Source organism: Arachis hypogaea, chromosome 9, assembly GCF_003086295.3.
Source record: "Arachis hypogaea cultivar Tifrunner chromosome 9, arahy.Tifrunner.gnm2.J5K5, whole genome shotgun sequence".
Taxonomy (NCBI): Eukaryota; Viridiplantae; Streptophyta; class Magnoliopsida; order Fabales; family Fabaceae; genus Arachis; species Arachis hypogaea.
The window spans coordinates 96,734,600-96,758,351 of record NC_092044.1 but is presented as its reverse complement, the minus strand read 5'-3'; the positions used below and the strand labels follow the sequence as shown (position 1 = coordinate 96,758,351).

Genomic DNA, 23,752 nt, shown 5'->3' with positions numbered 1-23,752 from the left:
AATTCTTTTAATTTATTTTCAAAAATTCTTCCCCTCTTTTCACATCTGTCTATTTAAGGACTAACACTCCTCCACTATCAACAATTCGAACTCTATCACTCTTGATAAGTTCGAATTCTTCTTCTTCTACCTCCTCCTTCTATTCTTCTTTTCCTCTGACATCTCAAGGAATCTCTATACTGTAACATAGAGGATTCCATATTTTCTTGTTCTCTTCTCTTTCATATGAGAAGGAGTAAAGACAAAAGAATTCTTGTTGAGACTGACCCTGAACCTAAAAGGACCTTGAAGCAAAAGCTAAGAGAAGCTAAAGCACTACTCTCTGTAGAGGACCTAACAGAAATCTTCAAACAAGAAGAAGACATGGTAGCCGAAAACAACAACAATGCCAACAATGCAAGGAAGGTGCTGGGTGACTTTACTGCACCTACTCTCGACTTCTATGGGAGAAGCATCTCTATCCCTACCATTGGAGCAAACAACTTTGAGCTTAAGCCTCAATTAGTTTCTCTAATGCAACAGAATTGCAAGTTCTATAGACTTCCATTAGAAGATCCTCATCAGTTTTTAGCTGAATTCTTGCAAATCTGTGACACTGTCAAGACCAATAGGATTGACCCTGAGGTCTACAGACTTATGCTATTCCCTTTTGCTGTAAGAGACAGTGCTAGGATATGGTTGGACTCACAACCTAAAGAAAGCCTGAACTCTTGGGAAAAGCTAGTCAATGCCTTCTTGGCAAAGTTCTTTCCACCTCAAAAATTGAGTAAGCTTAGAGTGGAAGTCCAAACCTTCAGACAGAAGGAAGGTGAATCCCTCTATGAAGCTTGGGAAAGATACAAACAATTGATCAGAAAGTGTCCTTCTGACATACTTTCTGAATGGAGCATCATAGGTATCTTCTATGATGGTCTGTCTGAACTGTCCAAGATGTCATTGGACAGCTCTGCTGGAGGATCTCTTCATCTGAAGAAGACGCTTGCAGAAGCTCAAGAACTCATTGAAATGGTTGCAAATAACCAATTCATGTACACTTCTGAAAGGAATCCTGTGAACAATGGGACGAATCAGAAGAAAGGAGTTCTTGAGATTGATACTTTGAATGCCCTATTGGCTCAGAAAAAAATATTGACTCAGCAAGTCAATATGATTTCTCAAAGTCTGTCTGGAATGCAAGCTGCACCAGGCAGTACTAAGGACGCTTCATCTGAAGAAGAAGCTTATGATACTGAGAACCCATCAATGGAAGAGGTGAATTACATGGGAGAACCCTATGGAAACACCTATAATCCTTCATGGAGAAATCATCCAAATCTCTCATGGAAGGATCAACAGAGACCTCAACAAGGTTTTAACAACAATAATGGTGGAAGAAACAGGTTTAGCAATGGCAAGCCTTTTCCATCATCTTCTCAGCAACAGACAGAGAATTCTAAGCAGAGCCACTCTGACTTAACAATAATGGTCTCTGATCTAATCAAAACCACTCAAAGTTTCATGACTGAAACAAGGTCCTCTATTAAAAACTTGGAGGCACAAGTGGGTCAGCTGAGTAAGAAAGTTACTGAACTCCCTCCTAGTACTCTTCCAAGCAATACAGAAGAGAATCCAAAAGGAGAGTGTAAGGCCATCAACATGGCCGAATTTGGAGAGGAGGAAGAGGCAGTGATCGCTACTGAGGAAGACCTCAATGGACGTCCATTGGCCTCCAATGAGTTCCCTAATGAGGAACCATGGCAATATGAGGCTCACACTGAGACCATAGAGATTCCATTGGATTTACTTCTGCCATTCATGAGCTCTGATGAGTATTCTTCCTCTGAAGAGGATGAAGATGTCACTGAAGAGTAAGTTGCTAAGTGCCTTGGAGCAATCATGAAGCTAAATGACAAGTTATTTGGTAATGAGACATGGGAGGACGAACCCCCTTTGCTCACCAAAGAACTGGATGACTTGACTAGGCAGAGATTACCTCAAAAGAGACAGGACCCTGGGAAGTTCTCAATACCTTGTACATTTGGCACCATGACCTTTGAGAAGGCTCTGTGTGACCTAGGGTCAACCATAAACCTCATGCCTCTCTCTGTAATGGAGAAGCTAGGGATCTTTGAAGTACAAGCTACAAGAATCTCACTAGAGATGGCAGACAATTCAAGAAAATAAGCTTATGGACTGTAGAGGATGTTCTGATAAAGGTTAAAGACCATTACATCCCTGCTGATTTTATAGTCCTAGAGACTGGGAAGTGCATGGATGAATCCATCATCCTTGGCAGACCCTTCCTAGCCACAGCAAAGGCTGTGATTGATGTCGACAGAGGAGAATTGATCATTCAAGTGAATGAAGAATCTTTTGTGCTTAAGGCTCAAGGATATCCCTCTGTAACCATGGAGAGGAAGCATGAAGAGCTTCTATCAAAATAGAGTCAAACAGAACCCCCACAGTCAAACTCTAAGTTTGGTGTTGGGAGGCCACAACCAAATTCTAAGTTTGGTGTTGAACCCCCACATTCAAACTCTAAGTTTGGTGTTGGGAGATTCCAACATTACTCTGAACATCTGTGAGGCTCCATGAGGGCCCACTGTCAAGCTACTAACATTAAAGAAGCGCTTATTGGGAGGCAACCCAATGTTATATTTATCTATTTTCCATTGTTATTTTATGTTTTCTATAGGTTGATGATCATGTGAAGTCACAAAAACAATTGAAAAAGCAAAAATAGAATGAAAAACAGAAAGAAAAACAACACACCTTAGAGGAAAAGCTTGCTGGCGTTTAAACGCCAGTAAGGGCAGCAAATGGGCGTTTAACGCCCAGTTTGGCACCATTCTGGGTGTTTAACGCCAGAAAGGGGCACCAGACTGGCGTTTAACGCTAGAAAGGGGCACCAGACTGGCGTTTAACACTAGAAAGGGGCACCAGACTGGCGTTTAACGCCAGAAAAGGGCAGCAGCCCGGCGTTTAATGCCAGGATTGGCAGAAAGGGTGTTTTACACGCCACTTGGTGTAGGGATGAGCTATCCTTGACACCTCAGGATCTGTAGACACCTCAGGATCCCCACCTACCCCACCACTCTCTCTCTTCTTCACCCATTCACCAATCACCTCAATACCTCTTCCCCAAAAAAAACCCATCACCTATCAAATCCCACCATTCTCTTCACCACTCACATCCATCCTTCATAAAACCCCACCTACCCCACCATCCAAATTCAAACCACTTTCCCTCCCAAACCCACCCATAATGGCCGAACCCTACCCCTCTCTCCACCCCTATATAAACCCTACTTCACTCCTTCATTTTCACACAACCTAAACACTACTTCTCCCCCTCCATCTCCTCTATTTCCTCTTCTTCTACTCTTTTCTTTCCTCTTTTGCTCGAGGACGAGCAAACCTTCTAAGTTTGGTGTGGTAAAAGCGTTGCTTTTTATTTTTGCATAACCATTTATGGCACCTAAGGCCGGAGAAACCTCTAGAAAGAGGAAAGGGAAGGCAAAAGCTTCCACCTCCGAGTCATGGGAGATGGAGAGATTCATCTCAAGGGTGCATCAAGACCACTTCTATGAAGTTGTGGCCATGAAGAAGGTGATCCCCGAGGTCCCTTTCAAACTCAAAAAGAGTGAATATCCGGAGATCCGACATGAGATCTGAAGAAGAGTTTGGGAAGTTCTTACCAACCCCATTCAACAAGTCGGAATCTTAATGGTTCAAGAGTTCTATGCCAATGCATGGATCACCAAGAACCATGATCAAAGTGTGAACCCGGACCCAAAGAATTGTCTTACAATGGTTTGGGGGAAATGCTTAGATTTTAGTCCGAAAAATGTAAGGTTGGCATTCAACTTACCCATGATGCAAGGAGATGAACACCCCTACACTAGAAGGGTCAACTTTGATCAAAGGTTGGACCAAGTCCTCATAGACATTTGTGAAGAGGGCGCTCAATGGAAGAGAGATTCAAAAGGGAAGCCGGTTCAACTGAGAAGGCATGACCTCAAGCCCGTGGCTAGGGGATGGTTGGAGTTTATCCAACGTTCAATCATTCCCACTAGCAACCGGTCCGAAGCTACTATAGATCGGGCTATCATGATTCATAGCATCATGATTGGAGAGGAAGTAGAAGTTCATGAGGTTATATCCCAAGAACTTTATAAGGTGGCAGACAAGTCCTATACCTTGGCAAGGTTAGCCTTCCCTCATCTCATTTGTCACCTCTGTAATTCAGTTGGAATTAACATAGAGGGAGACATCCTCATTGATGAGGACAAGCCCATCACTAAGAAGAGGATGGAGAAAACAAGAGATCCCACTCATGGACATGAGGAAATTCCTCATCATGAAATCCCTGAAATGCCTCAAGGGATGCACTTTCCTCCACAAAACTATTGGGAGCAAATCAACACCTCCCTAGGAGAATTGAGTTCCAACATGGGATAACTAAGGGTGGAGCACCAAGAACATTCCATCATCCTCCATGAAATTAGAGAAGATCAAAGAATCATGAGAGAGGAGCAACAAAGGCAAGGAAGAGACATTGAGGAGCTCAAGCACTCCATAAGATCTTCAAGAGGAAGAACAAGCCGCCATCACTAAGGTGGACCCGTTCTTTAATCTCCTTGTTCTTTATTTTTCTGTTTTTCGAAAATTATGCTTTATGTTTTATTTATGTTTGTGTCTTATGATCATTGGTGTCTTAGTGTCTATGCCTTAAAGTTATGAATGTCCTATGAATCCATCACCTTTCTTAAATGAAAAATGTTCTTAATTGAAAAAGAGAAGAATTGCCTGAATTTCGAATTTTATAACAGATTAATTATTTTGATGTGGTGGCAATACTTTTAATTTTTGAATGTATGCTTGAACAGTGCATATGTCTTTTGAATTTGTTGTTCATGAATGTTAAAATTGTTGGCTCTTGAAAGAATGATGAAAAAGGAGACATGTTACTGAGGATCTGAAAAAATCATAAAAATGATTCTTGAAGGAAGAAAAAGCAGTGAATTCAAAAAAAAAAAGAGCAAGAAGAAAAAGCCAATAGCCCTTTAAACCAAAAGGCAAGGATAATAAAAAGGATCCAAGGCTTTGAGCATCAGTGGATAGGAGGGCCTACAGGAATAACATCCTGGCCTAAGCGGATAAACCATGCTGTCCCTAACCATGTGCTTGTGGCGTGAAGGTGTCAAGTGAAAACTTGAGACTGAGCGGTTAAAGTCGTGATCCAAAGCAAAAAGAATGTGCCTAATAACCCTGGACACTTCTAATTGGAGACTCTATCAAAGCTGAGTCACAATCTGAAAAGGTTCACCCAGTTATCTGTCTGTGGCATGGATGTATCCGGTGGTAATACTGAAAAACAGAGTGCTTTGGGCCACGGCCAAGACTCATAAAATAGCTGTGTTCAAGAATCATCATACTTAACTAGGAGAATCAATAACACTATCCGGATTCTGAGTTCCTATAGAAGCCAATCATTCTGAACTTCAAAGGATAAAGTGAGATGCCAAAACTATTCAGAGGCAAAAAGCTAAAAGCCCCGCTCATCTAATTAATACTGATCTTCATAGATGTTTTTGGAATTCATTGTATATTCTCTTCTTTTTATCCTATTTGATTTTCAATTGCTTGGGGACAAGAAACAATTTAAGTTTGGTGTTGTGATGAGTGGATAATTTATACGCTTTTTGGCATTGTTTTTAGTATGCTTTTAGTATGTTTTAGTTAGTTTTTATTATATTTTGTTTAGTTTTTATTTAAAATTCACTTTTCTGGACTTTACTATGAGTTTGTGTATTTTTCTGTGATTTCAGGTATTTTCTGGCTGAAATTGAGGGATGATGAACGGATTTTTGACGGTATAGAATTTCACAAATGAATTCTCGTTGCAAGTATAGTTTCTAAACCAAGCAATAATCCTTTCATACAAAAGATTGTTTGTCACAAGTAACAAATCCCTAATTTTATAAACCGAAGTATTCAAACCTCGGTTCGTTCTCCCTAGGAATTACAATAAAGTGCCTTGTTATTGGTTAGAAATGTGTTTTGGGGTTTTGGATAGGAAGCATGAAAAGTAAATGGCAATGAAAATAAACTAACAACTGTAAAAGGCTCTTGGCAAGGTACGAAAATTAGAAGTCCTATCCTAGTTATCCTTCTCAATTGTGATGAGAATTGTTCATTGCTACCACTTAGTTAACCCTTACTAAATAAAGGAAAGTCAAGTGGATGAATTGACTTGAGCCACAAGTCCTAGCCAACTCCCAAGGAAAGACTAGCTTTAGTGCACTCCAAACCAATTAGCAATCTCTCCAATTACCAATCAACAAAGGAATTAGATAACTTAAGTGTCACTAATTACTCTACCTAGGCCAAGAGGAACAAAATCTATACTATATCTAGAAGAGGCATTTCAACAAACACATAAAAGGAAATAAAAGTAAACAACATAAATTGTAAGAATTAAAGAGAGATCTAACTACAAAGGCAAGAGATCAACAATAGAAAAGCAAAGAAGAACAATTATTATGAATGACCTCTTATTGAATTGAAAGAAAATGGAAGGAATAATACTAGATCTACAACAAAATATAAGAACAACATAAAGGGAATTACAACAAAAGAGTAGAAGAAGATGAATGTAGCAACAAAGAATTGAGAGGTAGAAGTGGAAGAAAGCAAAAATTAAAACCTAGATCTAAGAACTAATCCTAATCCTAATCCTAGAGAGAAGTGAGAGCTTCTCTCTCTAGAAACTAATTCTAACTACTAAAATAAACTAATGGTAACTAACATGTATTTTCCTCTTCATTCCTTGGGTTAAATAGCATCAGAAATGAGTTGGATTGGGCCCACAAGGCTTTAGAATTCGCTGGCCACGTTTTGCTTTAAGTGAACCAGGTGGCAGCAACGACACGTGCGCGTACTATACGCGTGCGCGCCACCATACGTGTAGCAACTATGGCAAATCTTATATCGTTTCGAAGCCCCGGATGTTAGCTTTCTAACCCAACTGGAACCGCATCATTTGGACCTCTGTAGCTCAAGTTATGGTCGTTTAAGTGCTAAGAGGTCGGCTTGACAGCTTTCCGGTTCTTTCATTTCTTCATGAGTTCTCCAACTTTTCATGCTTCTTTCTTCATTCCCTTGATCCAATCTTTGCCTCCTAAACCTTAAACCACTTAACAAACATATCAAGGCATCTAATGGAATCAAGGAGAATTAGATTTAGTTATTTTAAGACCTAAAAAGCATGTTTTCACTCTTAAGCACAATTAAAGGAGAAGTTATAAAAGCATGCTATTTCAATGGATAAATGTGGGTAAAGGTCTACAAAATACTCTAAATTCAATACAAGATAAACCATCAATTTGGGGTTTATCAAGGGACCTGAGCAAAAATCTAATTCAGAGGCTGAAAAGGGCTGCATATGCTGTTGGATTCTGACCTCCCAGCACTCGAAGTGGATTTTTTGGAGCTACAGAAGCCCAATTGGCGTGCTTTTAATTGCGTTGGAAAGTAGACATCCAGGGATTTCCCGCAATATATAATAGTTTATACTTTGCCCGAGATTTGATGGCCCAAACAGGTGTTTCAAGTCAGCTTCAGAATTCCCGGCGTTAAACGCCAGAACTGGCACAAAAGTGGGAGTTAAATGCCCAAACTGGCACACAAGATGGCGTTTAACTCCAAGAAAAGTCTCTACACATGGAAGCTTCAATTCTCAGCCCAAGCACACACCAAGTGGGCCCGGAAGTTGATTTTTACGTCATTTACTCATTTCTGTAAACCCTAGGCTACTAGTTCTTTATAAATAGGACCTTTTGCTATTGTATTTGGAGAATCTTTCAATCTTCGGATCATTTTTTGATCATGTTTTTATGATTGAACCCTCTTTGGGAGGCTGGCCATTCGGCCATTCCTAGAAATTTTTATGTTTTTATGAAAAGTTTTCACTCAAATCAATTGAGGTGCCCTATAGATAGAGATCTTGAAAATTTTCATTATTTTGACTACGCTTATTGTGTTAATGAAATGCAAAAGTGTTGGAATTAGAAACTTGTCACCTAAAATCGCCGACCGGTCGGACGACCTCCCCACACTTAAAAGTTTGCACCGTCCCCGGTGCACTCAAGGGAGAGCAAGGGGGTACGGCGACTCTCCGGATTGCTGCGTGTTCTTAGTCTTGCTTCCATGTTTGCTTGTGGTGCATTCATCATAAAAAAACAAAAATATAACACCATAAGAGGAGAAGATATAAAAGCAAGGAAGCATACATTGTTGGAATGAGGTAAATCACTAGAAATGATTGAGTGAATTATTGTGACATTAATGACAAATAAGTGTGTGAATTCTAAATTAGGCGCCTTTTAGAACACACATTAGCATAAAAGTCATGTCACAAAAGAAGCATGTACATCACTTATCCTAGTGTGCTTGAGATGCTTTAAGTAAACTTGTAAGGTAAAACAAGCATTAAAGAAGCATGGAAGCATTCAAGCTAAAGCCTATGGATGCATATGATCTTGAAACACAATGCATTAGGATAGATGCATAACATCCATCAAGAAGTTGCCCACTCAAAGAGAGAGTTCAAATCACATGGTGGCTAGCTACAACATGCAATTCAAAAGAGTTACAATCTCAAAGGCAATTCTCATCACTTGGTATTCTTAAAATGTGAGCATGAAAAACTCAAACCCAAGTAGCAAAATATAACCTCAATCATAGAATCCAACAAAGATTATCTAAAAACATTCATGCTAAAATAGTATTTAGGCAATAAGTGGCAACAATGTGTAGTAAACAAGATCAATAAGCCAACACTTATAATGAAAATGGAGAAAATAAAATGAAAACTAAACTAAAGCTATCTAACAAACTAACTGACTAACTAATTAACTAACTAAAATAAATGGTTATCCATGGTGTTTGGAAGTGTTGGATGAGGGGTAGAAGAAGGGAAGAAGAAAAAAGGAGGAAAGAAATGGAAAGAGGAGAATAAGAGAAATGGATGGAAGAAAGGACATCCACGCGTACGCACGCATGGCGCGCGCGCGTCGATGGCTTATTTTGAGAGTGGCGCGTACGCGTCATGTGCGCGAGCGCGCAAATAGGTTTGTGCCTCAGGCCCAATTTTCGCACAGTGCAGGCCTAACTCTCGGGTCAAGGTATGGAAGGTGGAACTTCTCAATCCACGCATACGCGTGCATGGCGCGCTCGCGTGGATGGTCCAAAACGCTTGATGCACGCGTACGCACGCAGTGCGCGTACGCGTGGATGGTGCTCTATTTTTTTCAAAAATTTTTGCTATGTTTTTGCACCAATCCAAGCATTCCAAACCTCCAAACAGCTACCAAAATATCATAAAACCTTATTTAACATACTAAACTACCAAATATACTCAACTAACTAAACAAAACACGAAATTAAACTAATTTTACCAATATTTACAAAAAGAGAAAATGAAAAGAAGTTACCATGGTGGGTTGTCTCCCACCTAGCACTTTTGTTTATTGTCCTTAAGTTGGACTTATGGGGAGCTTCTCTCAAGGTGGCTTGTGCTTGTACTCATCTTGGAACTTCCACCAATGCTTGGACTTCCAATAAGCTCCATCATTCAAGATTAATATCTCCAAGCTTTGATGGAGTTCTTCACAAACCATGGGCTCCCAATGTTGGTCCTCTTTTTGTGATCCGGGATCCCACACTTTATTTTTACACCCGTCTTGAAGTTGATCATCATTATTAGTCCATCCGGGTGGTAAACAAGAAGAATTCTCTATGAAGTGCCCAACAATCCTCCTAGACCCATCTATTTGAGCACTACTCCAACATTTATATCTCGTGTTTGATGCATCAACCATAATGAGCCTTGATTTTCAACGCCAACCATGAAACATCTTTCGCTTATGCTTCATCCCATAAAGCATCCTAAGTTGACCATTCGTATCAAGCAAACCATATTCAAGTGGGATAATAAAGCTAATAGAAATGAATTTCACCCACTCAAATGAAGGTATAGATGGCAACCTAGGCAAAGATGATTCCAAGGTTCATGACAAAGCATATTCCACTCCCATCCTCCTTTTTCTAAGGATCTCCACCTCTTCACAAGATTTCTCTAATTCAATCCTTTGCTCATCAATACTATCTAAGCCTTTTCCCTTAATCAAACTATAATTGGGAGGGTGAAAGAAGTTTACCTCCATAACATTTTCAAATGCACCGGGAGAAGGTTCTTCAAGTTCAAAGGATTCTCCACCACTAGGACTTAATGCTAGCTCTTCATTGCCATGGGAACTCAATTCTTGCTCTATCCTATCCAAGTCTTCATATGGAATATGCCTTGGAAGGTGTGCACTTTCCTCCCTAGCATCAATTTCAATCATCTTGGAGGGGTTTTCTTCAACTCTATGTTCCCATGGAGGCTCCGCATCTCCTAAGTCTTCTACCACTTCTTCCTTGTTTTCAACAATTAAAGCTTCCTCCAATTGTTCTAATACAAAGCAACTTCCCTCATTTCCCAATGGAGTTTCCAATCTCTCCTTCATGTTATATTCTTCATTTGATTCTCCACATGTAGCTATGGGAGTTCCTTGAGTGTTCAAGCATTGGGAGGCTAGTTGATTTGTTACCGCATCCAAGGCGGCCATGAAATTTTGCACATCCCTTTTCATCTCTTCTTGCCCTCGAACAAGAACACCAAGGGTTTCATCCATTAGAGGTTGGGGTGGGTGGAAGGGTTCCTCATTTTGGAGAAAGGGTTTATAGTAGGAAGATGGTTCATCATAGTAATGATGTGGTGGTTCAATGTTTTCTACTCTTTCCACTTGTTGCACAACACACTCCATGGTTGCTTGAAATTGATCCAATGCTTCCTTAAGACAATCTCTTAACTCTTGTTCCTCTTGGATAATATGATTAGGATCATGTGGCTCTTGGATTGAAGGACATAAGTATTCTTCCATGGGAGGTTGTGGTGGAAAGTAGTATTCATCTTGTGGTTGAAAATTTTCATATTTTGGAGGTGGTTCATCTTGGTAATAATATGGAGGGGGTGGCTCTTGAAAATGTTGATGTTGGAGTGGTGGTGGCTCTATGTGTGGTTCATATGGCTCATATGGTTGTTGGTAGGATGGATATAGGTTGGGGTCATGTGAAGGTGTTTGGTGAGAAGGGGCTTGTGAGTGTGGTTGAGGTTCATGTTGAGGATATGATTCATAGGCATATGGTGGTGGTTCTTGAAAGTCACAAGTGGATTCACCATAGCCATTGGATTGATATGCATCATAGAATGACTCTTCTTCATAGTGCATTGGTGGAGGTTGTTGCCAAGAGGATTGATCATATGCATATGGCTCCCCCCACCTTTGGTTGTCCCATCCTTGATACACATCTCCATTATAGTCGTCATCACCTACAACATAATTGTAACTACACTCATAGCCAAAGTGAGAATTCATGATAATAGGAGAGGGCAAAAACAAAAAATAGGAACAAACAAAGAGAACAAACTAAAAACTAACAAAGAAGCAAAAAGCAAACATATTCACATTATTCAAATATATATAATAACCAATAACACAACACCATTGCAATTCCCCGGCAACGGCGCCATTTTGATGAACGGATTTTTGACAGTATAGAATTTCACAAATGAATTCTCGTTGCAAGTATATTTTCTAAACCAAGCAATAATCCTTTCATACAAAATATTGTTTGTCACAAGTAACAAACCCCTAATTTTATAAACCGAAGTATTCAAACCTCGGGTCGTTCTCCCTAGGAATTACAATAAAGTGCCTTGTTATTGGTTAGAAATGTGTTTTGGGGTTTTGGATAGGAAGCATGAAAAGTAAATGGCAATGAAAATAAACTAACAACTGTAAAAGGCTCTTGGCAAGGTACGAAAATTAGAAGTCCTATCCTAGTTATCCTTCTCAATTGTGATGAGAATTGTTCATTGCTACCACTTAGTTAACGCCTACTAAATAAAGGAAAGTCAAGTGGATGAATTGACTTGAGCCACAAGTCCTAGCCAACTCCCAAGGAAAGACTAGCTTTAGTGCACTCCAAACCAATTAGCAATCTCTCCAATTACCAATCAACAAAGGAATTAGATAACTTAAGTGTCACTAATTACTCTACCTAGACCAAGAGGAACAAAATATATACTATATCTAGAAGAGGCATTTCAACAAACACATAAAAGGCAATAAAAGTAAACAACATAAATTGTAAGAATTAAAGAGAGATCTAACTACAAAGGCAAGAGATCAACAATAGAAAAGCAAAGAAAAACAATTATTATGAATTACCTCTTATTGAATTGAAAGAAAATGGAAGGAATAATACTAGATCTACAACAAAATATAAGAACAACATAAAGGGAATTACAACAAAAGAGTAGAAGAAGATGAATGTAGCAACAAAGAATTGAGAGGTAGAAGTGGAAGAAAGCAAAAATTAAAACCTAGATCTAAGAACTAATCCTAATCCTAATCCTAGAGAGAAGTGAGAGCTTCTCTCTCTAGAAACTAATTCTAACTACTAAACTAAACTAATGGTAACTAACATGTATTTTCCTCTTCATTCCTTGGGTTAAATAGCATCAGAAATGAGTTGGATTGGGCCCACAAGGCTTTAGAATTCGCTGGCCACGTTTTGCTTTAAGTGAACCAGGTGGCAACAACGGCACGTGCGCGTACTATGCGCGTGCGCGCCACCATACGTGTAGCAACTATGGCAAATCTTATATCGTTTCGAAGCCCCGGATGTTAGCTTTCTAACCCAACTGGAACCGCATCATTTGGACCTCTGTAGCTCAAGTTATGGTCATTTAAGTGCGAAGAGGTTGGCTTGACAGCTTTCCGGTTCTTTCATTTCTTCATGAGTTCTCCAACTTTTCATGCTTCTTTCTTCATTCCCTTGATCCAATCTTTGCCTCCTAAACCTTAAACCACTTAACAAACATATCAAGGCATCTAATGGAATCAAGGAGAATTAAATTTAGTTATTTTAAGACCTAAAAAGCATGTTTTCACTCTTAAGCACAATTAAAGGAGAAGTTATAAAACCATGCTATTTCAATGGATAAATGTGGGTAAAGGTCTACAAAATACTCTAAATTCAATACAAGATAAACCATCAATTTGGGGTTTATCAAGGGACCTGAGCAAAAATCTAATTCAGAGGCTGAAAAGGGCTGCAGATGCTGTTGGATTCTGACCTCCCAGCACTCGAAGTGGATTTTCTGGAGCTACAGAAGCCCAATTGGCGTGCTTTTAATTGCGTTGGAAAGTAGACATCCAGGGATTTCCCGCAATATATAATAGTTTATACTTTTCCTGAGATTTGATGGCCCAAACAGGCATTTCAAGTCAGCTTCAGAATTCCCGGCGTTAAACGCCAGAACTGGCACAAAAGTGGGAGTTAAATGCCCAAACTGGCACACAAGATGGCGTTTAACTCCAAGAAAAGTCTCTACACATGGAAGCTTCAATTCTCAGCCCAAGCACACACCAAGTGGGCCTGGAAGTAGATTTTTACGTCATTTACTCATTTCTGTAAACCCTAGGCTACTAGTTCTTTATAAATAGGACCTTTTGCTATTGTATTTGGAGAATCTTTCAATCTTCGGATCATCTTTTGATCATGTTTTTATGATTGAACCCTCTTTGGGAGGCTGGCCATTTGGCCATTCCTAGATCTTGTTCTTATGTATTTTCAACGGTAGAGTTTCTACACACCATAGATTAAGGTGTGGAGCTCTGTTGTACCTCGAGTATTAATGCATTTACTATTGTTCTTCTATTCAATTCAGCTTATTATTGTTCTAAGATATCACTTGTTTCTCAACTTGATGAATATGATGATCCATGACACTCATCATCATTCTTACCTATGAACGTGTGCCTAACAACCACCTCCGTTCTACCTTAGATTGAGTGGATATCTCTTGGATTCCTTAATCAGAATCTTCGTAGTATAAGCTAGAATCCATTGGCGGCCATTCTTGAGAATTCGGAAGGTCTAAACCTTGTTTGTGGTATTCTGAGTAGGATTCAGGGATTGAATGACTGTGACGAGCTTCAAACTCGCGATTGTTGGGCGTTAGTGACAGACGCAAAAGAATCATTTGATTCTATTCCGACATGATCGAGAACCGACAGATGAATAGCCGTGCTGTGACAGAGCATGTTGAACATTTTCACTGAGAGGACGGGACTGTAGCCATTGACAATGGTGATGCCCAACATACAGCTTGCCATGGAAAGGAGTAAGAAGGATTGGATGAAGACAGTAGGAAAGGAGAGAGACGGAAGGGACAAAGCATCTCCATACGCTTATCTGAAATTCTCACCAATGAATTACATAAGTATCTCTATCTTTATTTTATGTTTTATTCATCTTTTAGTTATCAATCCACCATAACCATTTGAATCCGCCTGACTGAGATTTACAAGATGACCATAGCTTGCTTCATACCAACAATCTCCGTGGGATCGACCCTTACTCACGTAAGGTTTATTACTTGGATGACCCAGTGCACTTGCTGGTTAGTTGTGCGAAGTTGTGATGAAGAGTTGAGATTGCAATTGAGCGTACCATGTTGATGGCACCATTGATGATCACAATTTCGTCCACCAATAGCCAACCTTAGATAATGTTAAGGCACTTTTACAATTGAGATGGGTAAATAAAATATTTTTCAAACTTTCAAGACAATTAATAATAGAAGTAGAGATATATGGTGATGAGCTATTGAACCCTTACTGGATTTTGTGTTTACTCTCTAGTCACTCAGTGTTTATTGGGTTAATCACTCTATTCTTCTTTTTATTCTTGTTTTCCATAACTTTGTTCTTCATCTATCCAATCAACAATTATAGAATATAGGCATACAAAAATCATGACGTCTTTGATTAAGGTTGTAATGGGGCCAAGGTAAAGGTAAGGATATATGTATAAGGCTAAGTGAGCTAATTAAGTGAATATTTGATTAGTGTAAGATCTCACCTAACATACATATTTTGTAAAGCAAAGCTTCTTTGCCTATTTTCCCATATTTCTCCCATTTTTATATTACATGCTCATATTCTGATTTTTTTTTCTATTTATTTGTGTTCCATGTGCATCGCTTTTTTTTTTCTACACATGGTAATTAATTTATTTTGACTTCACATGAGCATGCTTCCCAAATTATTTTCACATAATTTGTTTAATTTAATTTACTACTTTTCTATCATCCCATGTTCCCATAAAGTTCCCTACACTTAAATTTTACACACAATCTATCTTAAACTAACCAAGGATTCAACTTGGGATTTTTATTTTATTTTTCTGCTTAAGGCTAGTAATGTGGTTATAAGGAAGAAGGGGATTAAAAGGCTCAAGGGGGGCTAACAAGGGTGATGTAAAAGGTAGGCTAATTTGGGAGTGGTGAGCTAGAATCAAACAATGGCCTCAATCACTTTCTTGGTATGTATCTATGTTCTATAATCGGACATATAGATTAAAACAAAGTAAAGAAGACCAGAATAAATAAGAAGGGTGGAACACACAGGAATAAAATATTATGGTTTAAATGTAACCATACAATTAAGCTTAAAACTCACAGGCTGTGTGTTCTCTAACTCAAAAATCATATATCACTTATATATGTCATGCAGGTAGAAATCAAGAGTTCCCATTATTCTCAATGTAAAATATATATTGGATGGCTTTATACTTTCAGTGTTCCTCCTTGATGAAATGTTGTTAACTAACTAACATGTAATGCTATATATACAAGGTGTGGATTGTTTTTATTCTGTTAAAGTTTCTAGCTTACTTCCTTTTTATTTTCAATCAAATCAACTATCATATGCTAAAAAGGGTAAACTGTACTAATTAATCCACCTAAAATATAACTAGTAAACTAATGTGCAACTCAAGCTAAAATATCCAAGATAGTATACATATAGCTCAAAGTGCATAATGCAAAAAGTACAATAAAAAGCAAAAAGAGAAAAATATGCAAAAATACAGAAAATAAATAAAATAAGAAGAGAGTTTGTAGTGGTTCACCAAAATAAATATATGCCAGAGATGGCAACCTCCCCACACTTAAATAATAGCATCGTCCTCGATGCTCACTCAAGCTGGGTGTGAAGGAGTGTCATCTCCGGAAGGATGGGCTGCTGGTGTCTCGATGGTAGGCTGAAGGTCTGCAGTTGCTGTGAGGATCGGAGGAGTGGTCTGCTGAAGCGGGGGCTCTGTCCATAGAGGAATCTCCGGATCTGTAGTCTGTAGCTGGTTGTGCTCCTCATGATGTGGTGCAGTATGGCTGGGACCTCCTTGCTCAGCCTGGGTAGGTGCTTCCTCATGATCGCTCACCTCCTCCTCAGAAGTGTTAGAGGGCGTGTCGGGCTCGGAGGGAATGTCACCACCAGAGCGGATCATCAGCTTGAGGTGCTCATAGCGTCGCCACCTCTCAAAAAGTCGCCTGGTGCGGCGGTCAGATCTCTCAATCTGCTGCTGGTGATGGTGCTCCATCTGATCTAGGCAGTCAAAGAGGCGTGCACCAAATGGTAGACGGGCTAAGGAGCAGGTGGGGGTGCAGTGGGTGGTGCTGGGCCAGTAGGGGCAGAAGGGGTAGCTGAAGAAGTGGCGGCCTCAGTAGTGTCAATGAGAAATGGAGGATGGTAGCCAAAAGCCAGGAACTTCCGACTGTGAGGGATAATCTTTCGGCACTCTGCGGCAGGTGGCTTTTCATCAACAGCTTCCCATGGTACCTCAGCTCGGCGACCCAACTGAGTAATCAGGTAAGAAAAAGAGAGGGTGCCTCTAACATGGACCCTGGCCATGTAATGCCGGATGAAGAGGTAGATAAAGGTCCTTACCCGTCATCACACACCAGATGAGGGTAATCATGGCATCTGGCACCTCTGTCTCATGAGTACTCGGCATCACATAGTTGCTCAGAATCTGTTGTCATAGACGAGCCTCATCATTCAGATATATAAGCCTGATTCCCTTTGGTACCAATGTGCTTGTACCCATAACCCAAGGAACAGTAGGATCAAGGGTGATGTCCCTCTTCACTACATCCCAATCAAACCTCATAAATCTCATATCTTCCTCAGCTCTCTGGTAACCATCTGGCTGATCTGATTTAGGTGGAAGATGGAGGATTTCTTCAATTGCTTCCTCAGTAACCAGAATCTGTTCGCCTCTGAGCTGGACTACATCCAGGGAAGAGAGAAAGTAATTACTGTAGAATTCTCTAACCCAGGATGAATTGACCTCAGTTAGGTTCCTCTCCAGGAAGAACCAACCTCTCTGTTTGATCTGATCTGAGGTGTACTGCTGAAGTTCTTCTGGAATTTTGAGGGTCCTTTCCAGGTGTAGGTTCCTGCCGGTGGCAAAGGTTGGGTATTTCACCTCACAGTATTTGTTTGTAAATTTTATCGGGTTAGCTGAAGGTACCAACTGATCAGCCTTTTCTTGCGGGGTAAAGTTCTTCTCCGGCCAGGAATCATCATGTAAAATGCCCAGGATGGAACCAGAGGATTCATTTCTTTTCCGTTTGCCAGTGGTAACTTTGCCCTTTCCCTTTCCTTGAGAGTCAAACATCCTGAAAAATAGAATATCTAAGATATAACAAGAAGTAAAAGCAGGAAAATAAGAAGGCAAATAACAAGATAAGCAGTAAGTGGCAAAGGAACAGTAGAAAAATGAAATGAGTTAAGTAGATGCATATTTTTGGAATGTTTTGGAGTTAAAAAGCTAAGATGAGAAATTGCATTCCAAAATATGTTAGAAGTGGAAAGCTTGTTAAATAGAAAAACAATAATCATGCCGTGAGTGAAATTAGTTGAAAAGGAGAAATGGGAAGTGAGAAAGTTAAAAATCAGTGAGTTAGTAAAAAGGAAGTTAGAGTAAGTGCCCTGAAGATTGGTGTCTAAGTAACAAGAATTACACAATATGAAGCAATAGGAAACTCATATTCAAGCATGGATAACAGGGTATGGATGATGATTTACATAGATATAGAAGTAGTTAAGAGTAGAATTACATCATCAAGAGTCTATATTAATGATCAGGAAAATAAAAATAATAAGAATGCTGGCCCAGTCATTCAAGAATTGGTTTGGTATTCGTAGAGCAAGACAAAAATGAGAAATGCCAAAACCAATATCTGAATGTAAAAGGATAAAATTAATTTGCAAAAAATTGGGCAGCATTCCGGCTAAAATTGAACGTTTCCGAAAAATAGATATCAAGAAAAATAGTTCAAATGAGATTAACAGATGCTGTAAACAGTCACAAATAGTAGGAATATTAAAGAATAGTTTAACAGCATGAACATATCAGATGAACAGTACGAATAACACAGCCAGAATAAAATTGCAAAACAGGTAACAGATAACAGGAACGGTGCAATTATCAGGCCTAAATCCACTATCCAGATCCTAGCTACCTAACCACCTAGAATCCACTACAAACATGCATCTCTACCTAGCCTATTCGGAACAGAAATTAAAAAATGAACGAAAGAGTCGCAGGGATGGATCGCCGTATGGCGGAACCTGGTGCGTAAAGAGGGATGAGATGGGGCAGTGATGAGGGCGGAAGGGTGGCGGCGATGGGCGGTGCACGGCGGCGCGCCGGTGGGGCAGTGGTCGTCGGAGGCGGTGGGGAGCTCGCGGAGGTGGGAGGCAGATGCGGAAGAGAGAAAGAGAAGGAAAGGAAAGAAGAGGGGGAAAAGGAAAAAAAGGTTGGGGGCTTGGCGGGTGAGGCAGCGGTGGTGGGAAGCAGTGGCGGCGGAGGTTGTGCGGTGGTGCACGAAATTGTGATCATCAATGGTGCCATCAACATGGTACGCTCATTTGCAATCTCAACTCTTTATCACAACTTCGCACAACTAACCAGCAAGTGCACTGGGTCATCCAAGTAATAAACCTTACGCGAGTAAGGGTCGATCCCACGGAGATTGTTGGTATGAAGCAAGCTATGGTCATCTTGTAAATCTCAGTCAGGCAGATTCAAATGGTTATGAATGATTTATGAATAAAGCATAAAATAAAGATAGAGATACTTATGAAATTCATTGGTGAGAATTTCAGATAAGCGTATGAAGATGCTCTGTCCCTTTCGTTTCTCCGCTTTCCTACTGTCTTCATCCAATCCTTCTTACTCCTTTCCATGGCAAGCTGTATGTTGGGCATCACCATTGTCAATGGCTATAGTCCCGTCCTCTCAGTGAAAATGTTCAACGCGCTCTGTCACAGCACCGCTAATCATCTGTCGGTTCTCAATCAGGTTGGAATAGAATCCAGTGATTCTTTTACGTCTGTCACTAACGCCCAGCCTTCAGGAGTTTGAAGCTCGTCACAGTCATTCAATCCTTGAATCCTACACAGAATACCACAAACAAGGTTTAGACCTTCCGGATTCTCTTGAATGCTGCCATCAATTCTAGCTTATACCACGAAGATTCTGATTAAGGAATCCAAGAGATAAACATTCAAACCTTGTTTGCTTGTAGAACGGAAGTGGTTGTCAGGCACGCGTTCATAGGTGAGAATGATGGTGAGCGTCACATAATCATCACAATCATCATGTTCTTGGGTGCAAATGAATATCTTAGAACAAGAATAAGCCGAATTGAATAGAAGAACAATAGTAATTGCATTAATACTCGAGGTACAGCAGAGCTCCACACCTTAATCTATGGTGTGTAGAAACTCCACCGTTGAAAATACATAAGAACAAGGTCTAGGCATGGCCACGAGGCCAGCCCCCATAATCTAAGAACTAGATGTCCAAAGATGATCTAAAGATCTAAAGTGATCAAAAGATTTCAAATACAATAGCAAAAGGTCCTATTTGTAGAGAACTAGTAGCTTAGGGTTTACAAAGATGAGTAAATGACATAAAAATCCACTTCCGGGTCCACTTGGTGTGTGCTTGGGCTGAGCATTGAAGCTTTCATGTGTAGAGACTTTTCTTGGAGTTAAACGCCAGCTTTTGTGCCAGTTTGGGTGTTTAACTCCCATTCTTGTGCCAGTTCTGGCGTTTTACGCCAAAATTCTTGAGCTGACGTGGAACGCCTATTTGGGCCATCAAATATCGGGCAAAGTATGGACTATTATACATTGCTGGAAAGTCCAAGATGTTTTCTTTCCAACGCAACTGAGAGCGCGCCAATTGGGCTTCTATAGCTCCAGAAAATCCACTTCGAGTGTAGGGAGGTCAGAATCCAACAGCATCTGCAGTCCTTTTCAGCCTCTGAATCAGATTTTTGCTCAGGTCCTTCAATTTCAGCCAGAAAATACCTGAAATCATAGAAAAACACACAAACTCATAGTAAAGTCCAGAAAAGTGAATTTTAAATAAAAACTAATAAAAATATAATAAAAAATAACTAAAACATACTAAAAACAATGCCAAAAAGCGTATAAATTATCCGCTCATCATGTGGCGGTGGGGTATGGTGGTGGGTGAGAGTGATAGAAGGGGAAAAGAAGGAAGAGAAGGAAAAGAGAGAAGGGGTGGTTCGGTTGAGTCGGGATGGTCGTCGGAGGTGCGGCAGTGGTCGTGGGTGGTGGCGGAAATGGTGGGTTGAGAGAGAGAGAGAGAGAGAGTTGCAGAGGTTAGAGAGAGAGAGAGGGGTAGGGTTTGGGTCATGCGAAGGGTAGGTTCGCGTGACTTGGGGTTATTGATCGTGAGTCCACGCGAACGCGTGAGGTGCGTGATCGCGTGACATAGATGCAAAAGGGTTGACGCGATCCTGTGGAAGACGCGATCACATGGAATGGGTAAAAGGGACGAGTGACGCGGTCGCATGAGGCACACGATCGCGTCGATAGAAATTGTGCTAAATGCACAATTCTTGCCTCGTTTCAGCGCAACTCTCTGTTTGGTTTGGGGTTCAAAATATCCGCGCGACGCAAGCGCGTCGCTCACGCCTTCGCGTGGGATGGGTGTTGTGTAAGTGACGCGTTCGCGTGGCGTGTTGGTGCTAAACGTGTAATAGCCGAACGATTCCAGCCCAACTTTTTGGGCGTTGGATCTTTACGTCAATATCTAACTCACGCGTTCGCGTGAGCGACGCAGACGCGTGGGAGGTCGTTTCGCAAGTGACGCGATCGCGTGGTAGCACGCGGTCGCGTAGGACAGTTGCGTTACGAGCATGCCTCCAGCCTCGCTTTAGCGTGACTCTCTGTTCACTTTCCTATTCTTTTGAAGCACTTGTGACGCGGACGCGTCAGCAACGCTGTCCACCAGCTCAAATTGAAGTGTGAAACCTTATTGAGTCTTGTGCACCAGCTCTGAGTGCGGGTCATTTCCCGTTTGCTTTTAAAGCCGCAAAGAGCTCTAAGCTGGCCATCTGTCTCAAGTAAACCATATTCATGTGGAAAAATAAAAGTGAAAGTCAAGGATTTTACCCACTTGAAATCTGTGTTGGGCGGTAATGGCCTTGGGATAGGTGTTTCCAGTGGTTCTGCAAGCTCTACTCCCTTGTGGTCTTCAGTGAATTCCTCCACTTCTGGGCAATCTTCTTCCAATTCAACCATGTCTTGATCAATGTCACCGATATCTTCTTCATCACTTGAGTCATAATTGGGAGGTTGAGAAAAGTCGACCTCTACATCATCTTCGTATTCACTTGGGGAAGATTCTTCTGTCTCAAAGAATTCACTTGCGGATGCAAGTGCATTACCAGGAGAACTCGAGTGGTGACTATCATCATCAAGAAAACTTGAGTCTTGGATCACTCCATCCAGTTCCTCATAAGATACCTGCCTTGGGGGTTGTGCACTATCCTCCTTAGCATTAATTGCAAAGTCTTTGACGGAATTCTTTACAACTCTGTATTCCTGCGGAGGTTTAGCATCTCCTAAATCTTCAACCAACTCTTCTTCTTCTACAATGACAGCTTCCTCTACTTGTTCCAGTACGAAGTTATACTCTATACTGTCCACTGGAGCTTCTCGTGTCTTCTTCACAATACATTCTTCATTAGATTCTCCACATGAAGCCATGGGAGTCTATTGAGTGTCCAAACGTCTAGAAGATAATTGATTTATTGCTTGCTCCAGTTGATTAAGGGTTGCATTAAATTAGTTGACTGATTCTTTGAAGTGAACCTGTGATTCTTGGTTTGATGGATATGGACATGGTGTATGGGGGAGTGGTGGTTCTTGGGCGTAATTAGAATGGCATTGGGGTGGATAAGGATCATATGGTGACGAATGGTAAAAAAGAGCTTGTGAGTATGGTAGATTGAGGTTGTGTTGAAAGGATGGTCTCTGAGCATAGGGTGGGGCTTGTTGGTAGCTACAAGGTGGTCTACCATATCTATCAGCTTGGTATGCATTGTAGAATGGTCTTTGTCCATGATGTCTAGGAAGGTGTTGTTGCCTAAAGAGGTGATCAGATCCTTTTGGCTCCATCTATCTTTGATTGCTTTGACCGTGATGCATAGTCCTGTTATAGCTTCCATTCCTTGCAACAAAATTGAAACCAAACTCAAAGCGAGAGGGGTGAGAATTCATAGTAGATATCAGAAAAAAAAGGGGGGAAAAGAAGAAACAATTAAACAAGTAAAATAAAAATATTTACAATAACCAATAATAAGGCACACTGTTGCAAATCCCCGGTAACGGCGCCATTTTGACGTCGGGATTTTTGCTAGTAAAGAATTTTATAAAGTCGCATTGTAAGTATAGATTCTGAACCAACAGAAATCCCTTCGTACAAACGTTTTGGTTGTCACAAGTAACAAACCCCTAAATAAATTGATAATCGAAGTATTTAAACCTCGGGTCGTCTTCTCAAGGAATTGCAGGGAGGTGTGTTCTTATTATTGATTATGAGTTTTGTAAATTGAGGGTTTTGAGAATGAGGAACAAGTATGATAAATGACAAATAAAATAAATAAATGACTGTAAAATAAACTCTTGGTAAGGTATGAGAAATTGGAAGTCCTATCCTAGTTATCCTTATCAATGATGATGAAAATTGAATCTTAATTCCAGTTAGTTAACCTCTGCTCGTGCGAAGGAAGGTCAAGTGGCTAATTAGTTTGATCTTCAAATCCTAGTTAATTCCTAGAAAAGATTGGGATTATAGAAGTTCAAGCTAATTAGCAAAGATAGCGATTATCGATCATGTTGAGTTTGATAACTCAAGAGTTACTGATTTCTTAACCAAAGCCAGGAATGTAGAAAGCTAAATTAAAATCATAAATATCTGGAATACCTCAAATGACATTCATTTAAAGCAGTCAAATCTAACATGGAAAATATTCATAAGCCAATTGGGCAACATAAATCAAACATAAATAAAAGCATTAAAGTATCTCAAAGTAGAAGAGAGGTCAAAATAAAGAAATATTGAACCTGATATGAAGAGTTGAATTAAATCCTTAATTTCTAAAAAATCCTAATTTCTAAATCCTAAGAGAGAGGAGAGAACCTCTCTCACTAAAACTACATCTAAACTATGAAAAGTAACTAATTGGCTAGCTCTCTCTTTCCTTTTGGACGCATTCCCCCACTTCATAACCTCTGGTCTGTGCTTTCTGGACTTGAATTTGGGACAAAAAGGGCTTCAGAAATTGCTAGGATCACTTTCTGAAATTGCTAGGATCAAAAAGGGCCAAAACGGTCCAAATGCTCTGTCACAGCACGGCTAATCAGCTGTTGGTTCTCGATCATGTCGGAATAGAATCTATTGATTCTTTTGCGTTTGTCATCACGCC

At 40.3% G+C, this 23,752-nt stretch overlaps 1 non-coding gene across 1 annotated transcript; it reads right to left on the bottom strand.

Moving 5' to 3' along the window:
- Nucleotides 1-768: 768 nt before the first annotated feature.
- On the bottom strand, nt 769-872 carry LOC112713621 (small nucleolar RNA R71). Its single transcript, XR_003158592.1, has one exon. It is a non-coding gene; the product is annotated as a small nucleolar RNA R71 (small nucleolar RNA).
- Nucleotides 873-23,752: the final 22,880 nt, after the last annotated feature.